Below are 13,636 nucleotides of genomic sequence, written 5' to 3'. Positions count from 1 at the left end.
TAAATATCTATTACAAAGAGAAATATTTTGGATTCATAAGCTGAACTCTACACATCCAAAAGGTCTCAACGAACGTTACGACCTGGGCTGTTTTCTGTAAATAAGGTCTTCCTTACACATCCAAATCTGGGATTTGAACATCCACCCTGCTTGGGATACCCTACTACCTTGTGTAACTCCATATGCCTATGTTGAACTTTGCATTTATTCTGTTGACAGAGTTTTTCCACATACACATGGTTGACGTAGGTCAACAGACACTGTACAACTGTATAATAATATTGATACCCTTGAACACGCTAATCAGCATTATGATTATGTATAATTTCATATTTCCAGATCCTCCCTAGAACCTTTGCTCACTGTTGGAATCATCCAATTCACTTACGCTGTTTTTCTCAGCTCCACTCGCTGTTTTCTCAGTTCTACTCGCGTTTCCACTCTAACGTTTATTGTACCCTTACAGTTTCCCTGATTTAACTGTATTTACATCAGTTTACCACTTCATTTATGTTGTTTACCACTTTATTTATGTTGTTTGTACCCTCTCAGTTTCATCAAACTTTATTGACCTCACTTTACTTTTGGAACTACAAGTCTGTCTTCTTTGTAGTTCTGATTCTACCCGCACTTCTTTTTTTTTCTTTTTTATCACGTGTTTATATATCACATGATCACGATTCATTACACTCATCGGAGCGTCTTCGACATGATTCTCCCGGTTTCACGAGAATCTGTATACCATCATTACTAACCGTAAGTTTGATCTTTTGTCACTTGGTAATCGTTTGAAATCCACACAGTTTCTTTTAATACTCACGCTGTATGCATGTAATTCCCCTTTTTGTCACTCGTATTTCTCAGCCAATACCATCGTTTAAACCTCCCTCTTTCCGTCCAGTTTATACTTTTACCCACGTTATTGGTAAACCTAACCACACGGTTATATTGTTTTGTCCTGACACGTTAAGAAAGTGGATTTTTCAAATTACCTCGATATACAGCGAGTCACTGCTTCGGAAATCACTGGAACTTTAACCGTGTTCACCCACAATTAATTACGAATGCACCAATTAACACTGTTTTAAACATGATTGCGTTCGTTATAACTGTCACTTACTTCACAACGAAACCGTTTGAGCACATCTCTTTTCTCAATTTAGCTCTTTAATCTCATGTATATACTGAATCCTATACCTTATCCTTTTAGAGCACCGCCCCTGAAGAAGGGCTTAAAAAGCCCGAAATGCATTGGGCAGTTGGACAAATGATGCATTGAATAAGAATGAATATAATTCTTTGACTCTATCATGTTGGAATAACGGTTTAATAAACCTGAATTTATGCTTGAATCAACCTCGATTTATCTGAGTTTAATTCTATAAAAGAGATCGCATCTCTGAGACTGAGTGCAACACGAATGACATTTTCCTATTCAGGAACGTGCTTGCTGTTTCTACTTTTGAATTCCCTACTCAGGGGGATTTATTTGTTTGCACCAACTAACGACTGTTTAAACTATTGACCTGGAAAACGTGGAGTGCGCACCTTCTGTTTGAGCTTTTTATGTGACATCCGCAGGATAAGCATACTCAACATCTTCAGGCAGACCACCAGGTGTCGGTGGCAATAAGAGACCAGTAACTGCATGCATCTCGACAGCAACATCAGGCACGGTGTTAGAAGCTTGGGCCACAACAGAATTTCTCAGCATCGAAGGGCAAGAAACTGCCGGAGTCATACTAAGAAGAATCGGCCACTCGCTGTAGCTTGACATTGTCAATAGAGATGTACCTGTTATCCTTTTAACCAGGAAGTTGAGGTAAAATGACTGTTCGTGTACCCTGTACTCCCAGTACTGGAACTGGTGCACGATAAGAGGGGCCAAACTCCTACTTGTTCTCCACCTTCTCACGGACCAGATCACCAACTCGAGGTAGCCAGCCGACTACCGGAACCTGAAGCGCTGCATCAGATGAGGAAGGTACGTGTTCCTTCGCTAGACTGTCTCTGGCTTCTTGAAGATTCTGCAATACAGCACAGTGATCATCTACATCAAAGGGTGCGGCTGATGCCGCCATGTCTAGACCATCAAGGTCCGGGACAAACATTCGTATGCCAAAGAGCATCATGTATGGGGTCCGCCCACCCAGAGACCTTCTAGGGAGATTATTAAGTGCACGTTGCACGTCATATAAGTGGGCTAGCCAGTTCCGGCCAGTACCCAAAACCCTGGCTGTCAAAGATTGCTTTAAGTCACGGTTCATTCGCTCCACTACACTATTACCCTCAGGTCGGTATGGAGACGAAAATTTGACTTGGACCCCCAAATTTCTCATGGCTTCTTTGTACGCCTTAGAGGCGAACGCAGGGCCCTGATCAGAATGAAAGGTACCACATGCAAAACTTCCAACAAAAACACGCAAATCCTTTATGACAGTACGGGAATCAGCATTCCTTTGTGGCCACACCCACAGAAAACGTGTGCACGAATCTACTGCAACCAAGATGTATTTGTACGCAGTATCAGAGGTAAATGGACCGCAATGATCTAAATAAACACAACCTAGTGGTTTATTAGATATGTACAACTGAGTTTGTGGTGGGCGTGCCACAGTTGAAGGTTTTATCTGCTGGCAAATGTCACAATTAAGAACATAAGCTCGGGCTTGTTTATACAAACCGCACCACCAGTAACGTTGTTGTAACAAAGATACAGTAGCCGCAACGCCGGCATGCGCGGACGCCATGCCCTCGTGAGCCGCTAATATCAAAGATGGTCTGCAGTCCGCGTTGGGAATCAATCTGTCACCAACGTCATTAATCCTCACCAATGGGATGTTATCAGGACTTAAGCGATAATGGTAACGAGAAGGGAAACCTCTTGGAAATTTCGTTCCCTTCTCTGTAGCAGCAATAGCTGCCAAGATGTCATCATCGATCTTACTTTTGGATCTTGTAACTGCTGCTACTAAGTATGTTGCCACTGCTGTTTTTGCTGCCTCGTCAGCCAGGCTGTTGCCGACAGCATGGACACCAACTCATTGGTGACCAAGAGTGTGAATAACATTCACGAGAGGCAGACGTTCTTTAAGTTCTGCCACTCGAACCCAAAGCGTTTTATACTTAATCGTGCTACCTTTGGAATCATGGTAATCATTCTGAGACCAAAAATGTAAATTGTCGTTGTATGATTGGACACAATAACAGGAGTCACTCACTATAAGGGTAGTGACTCGGGGATCAGCAAACTCTAGCGCTAGTACCAGAGCACGAAGCTCCGCCAACTGCGCGGTACAATCACCCAATGACTGCGTATGCACGACATCGGATTGGAAATCACCATTTACGAAAGTACCGACTACAATTGCGCAGGCCGCTGAATAGGCATGCTTTGATCCAGTTGCCAGTTGCGCAGAACCGTCAGTGTAAATGACACAATGGTAATCCTCGAGCGGGCGCAAAGACAGAGGAGCTGGATGAACGAATTCATACTGCAAAAACTCCTGAGTCTGAAGTGCCGCGTCAAAGATATATGTGACGTCAGACAATGTCAAGGAAGTGGCCCATTGTATCCACCTTGGATGCAAAGCTTTAGAATTTGGTACACTAGCCTTTGTCACCGCCTCAAGGGCAGGATATGGTGTTACCACCAACATGCGTTTGCCTTGCGATAGTGCTCGTTCTTTCAGAATCGCCATCTGCACTGCTGTTAGAACTTTCTCGACAGCGGAAAATCTCAGTTCAGCCGAAGTGTACAAGTGAGATTTGCAGGCAATGGGGACGGTGTCGCCCTCATTGAACGTTAAGTATGTGAAACCCACTGCGCCTGGCACAATTCTTATGACCAGGTTAGTGTGGTTATCACGCGTCAGTAAGTATTTTGAAGCAAGAAGGTCAGCTTGCAATGATTGCAATATAGCTGAATGCTCTGGCAGCCAACAAGATTTGGAAAAAGTTGGTTGTATCAAGGCATAAAGCAGCTTGATACGCTGGGCATAACCCGGAATGTAAGTTCGACCGAAATTCAGAAAGCCCAGGAGAGATTTCAATTTCTTCAGTGTCGTAGGAGCACGTAGGCATGCGCATTTCTCTAGGAAGTGCAGAGCTAATCCTCGACCTTCATTGTTGAGTTCGTATCCCAAGAACAACACTGTATATTCCGCAATGTGAGACTTCGCAAAGTTGAATTTGTACCCGAAGTCTGCAAACAAAACAATAATGCGATCAACGCGACGGAGATGCGGTTCCAACTCGTCATCTGTGAGATAAATATCATCCACATACGAGTACGCATCTGGGTCTATGCCCTCTAACAGAGAGACCACGCGAGTGGCGAAGACACCAGGGCTGTTTTTATAGCCCATGGGTAATCTTTTGAATTGTTTTTGTTTGCCACCGGAGGTGAATGCCGTCCACTCACTACTAAGAGAGGACAGGTTATGGCTATAAAAGCCATTGGAAATGTCAAGTGTGGTTTTAAACCTTTTTCTCACGAGACTATCGACGAGAGCCGAACTGTGGGTATTTTGTACTGCGCATGTCCGGCAATGAGAGTTTAAATGCCGGTAATCCAAAACTAGGCGGTACGACCCGTCGGGCTTCGTCACAGTGAATAAAGGATTATTCATTGGTGACACACATGTTTCGATTACTCCTTGATATTCCAATTGTTCAAGGATTGACGTGACATGAGGTCTTGCTTCACGACGCATGGGGTATTGAGGTTGTGGCTGGGGCGTAGTCCGCAACGGAATCTCATGGCTGGGAGACAATTTATCCCAGCTAACTTGATTTCGATATAACGCAGGTGCAAGCACCTGAGCCCATTCCTCGGCGTACTTTTTAGCTTGGACCTTCGGCACTGTGTGCGCAAAGGACGGGAGGATCAGCTCCTCCCCTCTAGGAGCATCTAAAACGAAAGCCGGGGGCCAATCTGCCTCCGCCAATAGGATATCATAGGAAGTGGTCAGATTATCCACAAAAAAACCTTGAATTGTACGTTGTATGTCACCTTCAATTAAAAGGACTATATTATACAGTCTGTCAGGGGGAGCCACTCGAGTGTCAGCAGTTTCAATATTTACGAATGTATCAGTTGCTGTCGCCAGCAGATATGGACGCAGTGCTCGTCGCACTACTGTAACTTCCGCCGCGCTGTCAAGCAGCGTTAGTGCCCATGTCAGGTTCTGAAGCTGCGTCCGTACTATCTGTGGCATACCTCGCTGTTAGTGCAGCAACTTTTTTCTTCTGAAACGGGTGTCGTTGACACGCAGACTCATCCTGCTTGCCTTTGCCGTCAGTCTGGCGGGGTTGCTTACGACCTTGAGCACCCCTTCCTTTCCCACGGTCTCCGCCACCGGATTGTGAAGCCGATGTTTCCTGTGAAGAACGAGGAGAGCGTTGTTCAGAAACCTGAAATCTGTCAGGTGACTTAATACGAGATCGATCGCGCAGATCATATGTGCGTTCGTTAGACGACTGTACGGGTGAGGCAGGACGAGATCCCTGTTTCTGTTGCTGCTTCCCCTGTTTCTTTGGTCGCCAACTTTGCTTAGGAAAATTGGGGCATTCGTCTTTAGTAGACGAGCTCACCTTAGTTTGCTGTACTATATCAGGAATGATCACAGTCGGTTTTACACCCAAGGCACTACGACCCACGGTCCTGTATGCCTTCGCAATTATTTTAGCGAACTCCTTGGGCTTGTCGGCGTCATCCATGCGGTCCATCATATTTGCAACTTGGAACTGCATGGCATCTCCTTTGAGGTTGCTCATCACCATGGAGCATACCACATCGAAGCTGTCGACAAGCCTCATTCCCAATTCAATACCAGCCTCCGCACCGTGATTCTTTTGAACCTTTTTGATGACGGACGGCAGCACAGACATAGACGGAGTGTCATAGTACTTTGAATAGGTCGCGGCAAAGACCTTGCCCCAGTTGTCACAATCGGCCATATCCGGGACCAGGTCTTTCGGCAAAGTAATGGTGAGGATCCTGTGTTTCTCCACAGGAGTGGTATGCGGAAAAACCGCCTCCAGTTGGTCAAATTTCTCAGCAAGCCAATAAGGAAATTCATCCTTATTTTGGGGGCGCTTGCCAACAACCGAATTAACCATAACAGGACTAATAACCACCGCGTGGTGGTCCGTTCGTTGTCCCGCAACAGCAGGTGCCCCCACCTGCACGTTGCGTGACATGTACTGCACCAAAGCCCTATGAACTGTAATCTGGGCTTTGTGTAGTACACGTAACTCAGCCACCACCACGTGAGATAGCGGGGATGAGGCATAAAGCTGGCCAGCACCGGCCATGTGGCCCCTGCAATAGACAACGGGCCCATTCTCGCCGGTGCAACTGAATGGGGAAGGGCGCCATTAAACCAAATAGTATGCTGCCAGGCAGAGATTGGAATTTCCTGTGTCCTATACTGGGTATAGACCGCAGGCAGCTGTGTGGGAGTATAGGTATGAAACGTATCATCGTCATCCACCGCCGGAAAAGTCAACCAAGAGTAAAACAACTCATATGGGTATGACGCATCAGCACTCACCACAAAAATTACAGCCATCCCATCATCTGGCACCCCATACGTCGTCAAATGACGGCGTAGAGGTGCACGACTATGCGCGTCTATGTCAACTGCCATTAGGACACACTAAAGAGTATCAACGATATCAACAGTAGCACTGGGGTTCAGTAAAAATAACCTTTTTAATGATCAAGCTTGAAGGAACCTATTAGTCAAAACACAGGTAGGTTAAACCGTCACTCCCGTCAACCGGAAAATAGAGTGAGGGTGTTGTGGACTAATATAAGCACTACTAAGGCGTTTCAAATCAATAGACCAAATGTTAGGTGCGCCATGTTGCAGGGATTCTGCTTATTCACAGAACTATGCACAGGAAACCAGGACCTCAGTGAATTGTGGTGTACCAAAAACTCACCTTAGAACCCAGAACCCCTTATCCGACCAGCATCAGTGTCCGATTCGTTATCCGAGGTTTAGCTCGGCGGTCCCAATGTATAGACAACCCAGAACAAGCGACTTAGTGTATTTCTCAGGAATGGTGGGAATCAGAAATACCTGTGCGTAATTATTCCCTTATCAGTCCACAACAGAATAAACAGAGACACAGTAAAGTTTAAAGAGTTTATTTTATAAACCTTGTGTCCTAAGATGCAGTACTTTGGCTAACATAAGCAGACAAATGATTAAAATCAAAACCATCAGCATAGTTACAATACCATAGAAAATGAAAGGAGTAATAATACTAAAATGACAGTGGATCTCATCCACCTTCCTTTCGCTAGCAAACTAATATTATTATTAGACTAGTAAAAGGTCTCTAGGCTTGAATGGGGAACCCCATACCGTAAAGATCAGCTCAGTGAGATCACATCACAAGATCAGCTAGGCTCTGCTCCTGGGAAAGCTCTTCTTCCGAATGTCATGAAAACATGTAACACTGCAATATTAAAAGCACCCGACTTTCAGGTATTTGCAGCTGAGTGCGTGTTATGGCTAAATAGTGGGCAGATCAACCTGAACCCAACAACATGCACCGTCTAGCGACCCAGACTGTTTCTTTACACTATGTACAGACCAAGGTCGCTGCTCACTGTTTGGGATGTGAACAACAGACAGTTCTCATGTGAAGCAAAGTCGAGCAAGCATTTCTCAATTTAATAACATGTGACTACAGTGTTGTGTGCAAAGGCAGCAAAAGCGGCAAGAAGGCTTTCTAACATCTAACGCGGTTGTGCTAACTTAGCATTGTACATATATAGATAACGATCTTCACTACACAGGGTACGTGATCCACTGGGCTCAGCAAACCTAGGCTCACTGTACAACAAGTCATTCTCCCAGTAGAGAAAGAAGTTCTTTGGATCAGCACCTGCTGCCTGGTCTGCAGCCTGGTGCCGCAGACCTTCAAGAGTAGGGCATGTCTTCTGCGCCTGGCAGAACTCCTCTTTGGAGGGACCACCCTCTTGCTGCCAATGGGTCAGCTCAGGTATGTCTCCCAGCTCAGCTACCTGTTCCCCTGTAGGCTCCAGGGCATCCCCCTCAGGGTCTGCTCCTTCCTGGACCGTGGGAACAGCGGGGGTGGACGCACCACGCCCCTTGCCCTTCCTCTTTCTGGCAGGGACCTGGGCCACTGTTTCAGGCTCCAGGTCTGCTTCACAAGCCTGTCTGGCTGCCATGGACCGAGTGGTCACACAGACCCACTCAGGCAAACACAACATCTCCAAATGAGCCTGGCGTTCCACCTCCTTCCATGGGGTACTCTCCAGGTCATTACCTAGCAGACTGTCTACTGGCATGGATTGACTCACAACAACTCGGAGAGGCCCTGAGACCCCCCCCCACTCAAAGGGAACATGTGCCACCTTGCAAAGGTGCACAGAGTTGTCAGCTGACACTACAGGGTGAAGTACATCAGGAGTGATCAGCTCCCCAGGGACCCACTGACACCTGACCGAAGTCACACTGGCTCCAGTGTCCCTGAGAGCCTCCACCCTCTTCCCATTGATGGTCACCCACTGCCTGTACTTCTTAGTGTTATCAGGGACAGGGGTTTCCCAGACCATCTCTGTGTCTCCTAACAAGATAAGTGACATAACTGCGAATCCCTCTAAATCACTAGAAATTAAATCCCCACCAAAAGCTACACTAGCTATACCCGGTGTTGGAGCACCAGAGTGTGCCTGGGATTTCTTGGGACACACAGGGGATTTGTGACCCAATTCCTGACAGTGATAACACTTAATGGGACCCCTGTTATCCGACCTGCCCTTAGGGGGCCAGGTTGGTTTGGGTTTTGACTTGGGGGGCTGGGACTGGTTTCCCTGGGAACTGTTTTAGGGCTCTTGTGAGAACTCATTTTGGTTACCCTTGTCCCCCCCACTCTTCTGCTGGGGACACTGCCCACCTTTGGCTGTGGTACCCACAAAACCCCTATGGACCCTGGTACTGACCCAGTGGTCCGCCTCCTGTGCAAGCTCAAGGGGATCAGTAAGCTTGCGGTCTAAAAGATGCTGGCACAGCTCTGGAACACATATACTACTCAAATGCTCCCAAATGATCAAATTCAACAACCCCTTATAATCATTCACCTTGCTGCCCTTTATCCAACCTTCCAGTGAATGTGAGAACAGATTTACACACTCTACCCAAGTCTGGGACACCTCCCTCCTGGAGTTCCTGAACTGTACCCTGTACTGGTTCTGGGGTTAACCCAAACCTGAGGCATAAGGCCTCCTTCTTATGAGGATAGGTCAGGTTACCTGCTGCTTCCAAGGGCTCTAGAGCACTCCTCCCTGAGGCCTCAAAATGCTTCCACGGACCTGCACCCCAATCTTCTTCAGGCACTCTATGCATCTTACAAGAAATCTCATAGGCAGAAAACCACCCATAGATATCATCACTCACTCTGTAACTCTGAACCCCGTCCTTGGGGATATATACCTTACCCCCTTTCACTGGCTGTTTGCTGCCACCATTTGAGCCGGTCTCCACCTCTCTGGCTTTGATCTCCAGCTCCTTCATGCTCAACTCATGAGCCAAAAGCAATTTTCTTTCCTCAAAAGCAAGGGCATTCTTCTTCTCCTCCTTTGCCATTTCCATTTTCATTTTAATTACTTCCAGCTCCTGTTCTCTGATTCTTTGATTCTCTTGTAACTCCTCTGCTGGGGAGAGACCCCTGCTGAAATGGTGGCTCCTCGCTCCGCTGGTGGGGTTGCCCACTGGCAAATCATTTGCCCCAAACCCATTCCCTTCATTATTATCATCTGCTCCCTCAGCCTCTTTAGCCTCCCACCAGGTTTTCAGAACCTACTGCAACTCTTCCTTTCTGAAGTTGCTTGTTATGGGATGTTAGACCTGGCACCTTGGTGTGAGTTTCCCTTCCACTTTTTGCTGATGTGCCTCATGTGTTTTGTTGGTGTTAGCTGCTCAGGGCACTGTGCCACTGCCAATCAGTGCCACAGTGCAAGTGCTCTCTATGAAAAGTGTATACATTGATTGGTGTCCATGTTTGGCTTATTTGGTTTACTATCAGCCTCTAGTAAAGTGCACCAGGAGTTCCAGGGCTTGTAAATGCAAATGCTGCTGGTGGCCTTGCAGCACTGGTTGTGCCACCCACAGAAGCGGCCTAGTAAAATGTGTCTAGGGTCTGCCATTGCAGAACCTGCGTGCAGTCTGGTACTGAGGTTCTGGACTTTTAAGAGTCCAGAGGTGTCAGGGAAACAACACCCGAAGACCCCTGAGTTCCTTCCTGTCTCGGTGCACAAATAAACAGAGACGCGGGTTTCTCGATGGTGGCGTCAGAGACCAAGATTTATTCACTGCAGGGACACAGAAGTCATAGGAACCACACAGAGGCAGAATCTACGAGACTGTTCAAATTGCATTAAGTGGGTTGTTCCTTAAATACACGAAAAATGTCTTGCGGCAACATTACACAAATATTTCTCATGCCCAACCCGGTATCCCAAACAAACAGTAAATAGATATCAAGCAATAACTAATCGTAGGTTCTCGGTATTCGATCAGGTCCCCTTGTCAGTTTTCCATTCTTTGCCCGATCCTCCCCATCATAAAAATCGTAACCTCCCCATAGTAAAAGCCCAGAAGGAGAGGAGCAGAGCCAGGTGCAAAGGATTTAAAAGTAGGATAAGAGGTGTTTATGGATCATAAACGGGCATGGCTACCGTCTTCGGCCTTTCAGTCAGGACAATGGACACGAGAACCAGTATAGCAGGACTGGCCTCAGGCAAGGGAGGCAGCTTGATTCTGCCTAGTCATGCAGCGTCAGCCTTTCTCGGGGCTCGAGCTTACGTGTCCTTAACAAGGTGATTCTGCCGGGGTCATCGCCCGTTCATTGACTATGTGAGGGCAAGAAACAAAATGGATGCCGTAACTAAAATGGATGCTATGGCTTAACAACAGAATGCCCTATTTCTCAGTGAATTCATGCTGGTTGCGCAGCGAAAACATTGTCGTGCATATAATGGATCATTTACGGTTCATTGGTACCAAAATCGTGTCAGTACTACGATACCGAATACACGGGTTCGGATCGCTACAGAACCTCAGACCGTCCTTTTGCCCTTACATAGGCAATAACTTACTCTATGTCAGAGTCCATTTCTATGTTCATCAGGTCACTGATATGTTGCTGAAGCATTACTCTATCCCGTGGCGTATCTCTAAAAACAGGTGGTCTTCTTACGCATGTCGAAACACAAAGGCTACATAAGGCAGGACCACACTGAACAATGAGACAGCACGAAAATAAAAATACCAACGCAACACCAGTGACTATCAGAACCTTCCATCCCCACGCAGATAACAGACTCCAGAACCATCCCATTAATGACCAGTCACCTTCCTCTACATGAATAGAGTCAGAGATTTTGTGTAACTTAGAGATGGCCTTATATACCGTTGGCGCATTATCTGGGATAAAAACACAGCAACTCGACTGGATCATCTTACATACCCCACCTCGATCTGCAAGTACCTGACCTTGGTGGGGTACAACCCAGATCGGAGTCGAGCTTTTACGTTTGTTCTCACCCAAAGTAATGCCATATTCCGTAACATTCCTACCCATGTAAACTCGCAATTCATCCTTGGGAATGAACGGAGTGTTATTGACGTCTCTAACCATGTCAGTGATTCCTTTTACCAAGGCTCTATTTGCGGAGTTATACCTAGTGGAACGCGGAGGTCGTGGAGGATAGGTCTCTAGGGCATAAGCGAACATGGTCTGAAATGCCCAGAATGATCCATTATAACTAAAGGGCAGAACCAGATAAGGGATGCCCTTGTCCATGGTATGTGGTATCAAGCCACACACCCAGCAGTTCGTTGTGTTAACCACTAGTTGATGTTGGTGCAAGAGCTGAATGAAAGTGTTATTTATAAACTCAGAGCGTCGAGCTTGCTCGTGGGCAGGAAAAGGATGGAAAGAATGAAGAGAAACAACAGTCGGAGAAACGGGAACATGGGGAGATACTGTAGATGTAACAGGTGTAAAGATCAACTGAATACCAAAAATAATTCCGCCTACCAAAGTTATTAAAACAATCAGAAGTGTCAGAGCACATTGCATTAGAAAACATTTGCTATACAATATGTCATATAGTTTTGTCTTGTGCACTTTTATGACGTTAACCCGTCGCAGTTCAGGAAGCTCCATCTTCTACAACCGTTCGCAACGGATGGTTTGTACCTGTTAAAAATTGCCTCTGTCTACCCTGGGAGTTCCCAAAGTAAACAGAAAGAACCGACCTTGTGTCTGGTTCCCTGCAAATTAAAACAAGGCACACGTTACGACCCTACGGTAACCCAGACGGCAAGGTGAGAGAACAACAAAAACAAAAAGATAAAAATTTAGAGCAAACTTCCTGACTGAATGGAATGCGATAAGATCAAAACAGTTTTCAAACAGAAAGGTAATTATGCAATGTCATTAGTTCATAGCATGAGAACGTAGATTATATCTGTACTTCCCGGGTCTTGTCTGATCTTGGAATAGCTGGTCTACAGGTGCAGAAATGTTCGACTCCACAGGTGACAAATGTTCACTTTGTACAACACTCTGTCCAAAGTTCAAAGGAGCGGTTCCTGCTGAGGTGTCAGAGTTCTGTGTTTCAGTTCGTGGGTCCGTTATGTACTCTGCATCACTGAAAGGGATGAGCCTAGGAACAGGTTCTGTCTCGGATACACCAAATCCCTGTCTAACCCAGTTGTCATAGGGGAGTGGGAGAGGGACACGCTTCGTGTGGCTAGCGTGCACCCAATTCTTCCTTCCAGCTAGGCGTACAGCAGTTCTCGTTGTTAGGAGCACTTGGAACGGGCCCACGAATCTTGGCTGGAGGTTCCGGGTTCGCTCAAAATTCCGCACCACCACTTGGTCACCTGGTTTCAGCGTGTGGCCTGGACTCTCTGGCAGTTTAGGCAAGGATTCGAATACCTGTTGATGAATAAGGCTTAGTTTAGCAGTCAGGTCATAAAGATAATCAATCAACATTGGATATTCGATCTGTTTGAATTCCTTTGGCCTAGGGACTCCCCAAACATTAGCAGGACGACCGAACACAATCTCATATGGGCTAAGCCCTACTCGAGAGTGTACAGTCGCTCTGGTGGACAGTAGAGCTAAAGGCAGTGCATCTGGCCAAGATAGACCAGTGGAAGCTTGAATTTTAGCAAGTTTCAGCTTCAGGGTACCATTGTACCCTTCATCCAAACCTGCTGACTGTGGGTGATTCGCACTGTGGAATTTCTGGGTGAAACCCAGACCCGTACACACACTCTTCATAACTTTCCCTACAAACTCACTTCCATTGTCCGACCAAACAATCCGTGGCATACCATACCTGGGGAAGTATTCTTTGAGGAGGATTTTGGCAGTGGACATAGCAGTGTTATCCTTTAATGGATATGCCTCAATCCATCTTGAAAAGGCACAGACTACCACTAGGACATATTTAAGATTGTTACACCTGTCCATGTGGATAAAATCCAACTGAATCACTTCAAAGGGACAAGAAGGGGGAGCAAAATGACCAGTTGGGGTTGGGGTTCCCTTGCCAGGATTATGCATCAGGCATATCATG

The sequence above is a fragment of the Triturus cristatus genome, chromosome 6 (assembly GCF_964204655.1).
Source record: "Triturus cristatus chromosome 6, aTriCri1.1, whole genome shotgun sequence".
In the NCBI taxonomy this organism is placed as follows: Eukaryota; Metazoa; Chordata; class Amphibia; order Caudata; family Salamandridae; genus Triturus; species Triturus cristatus.
Note: the sequence above shows the minus strand (reverse complement) of the source record.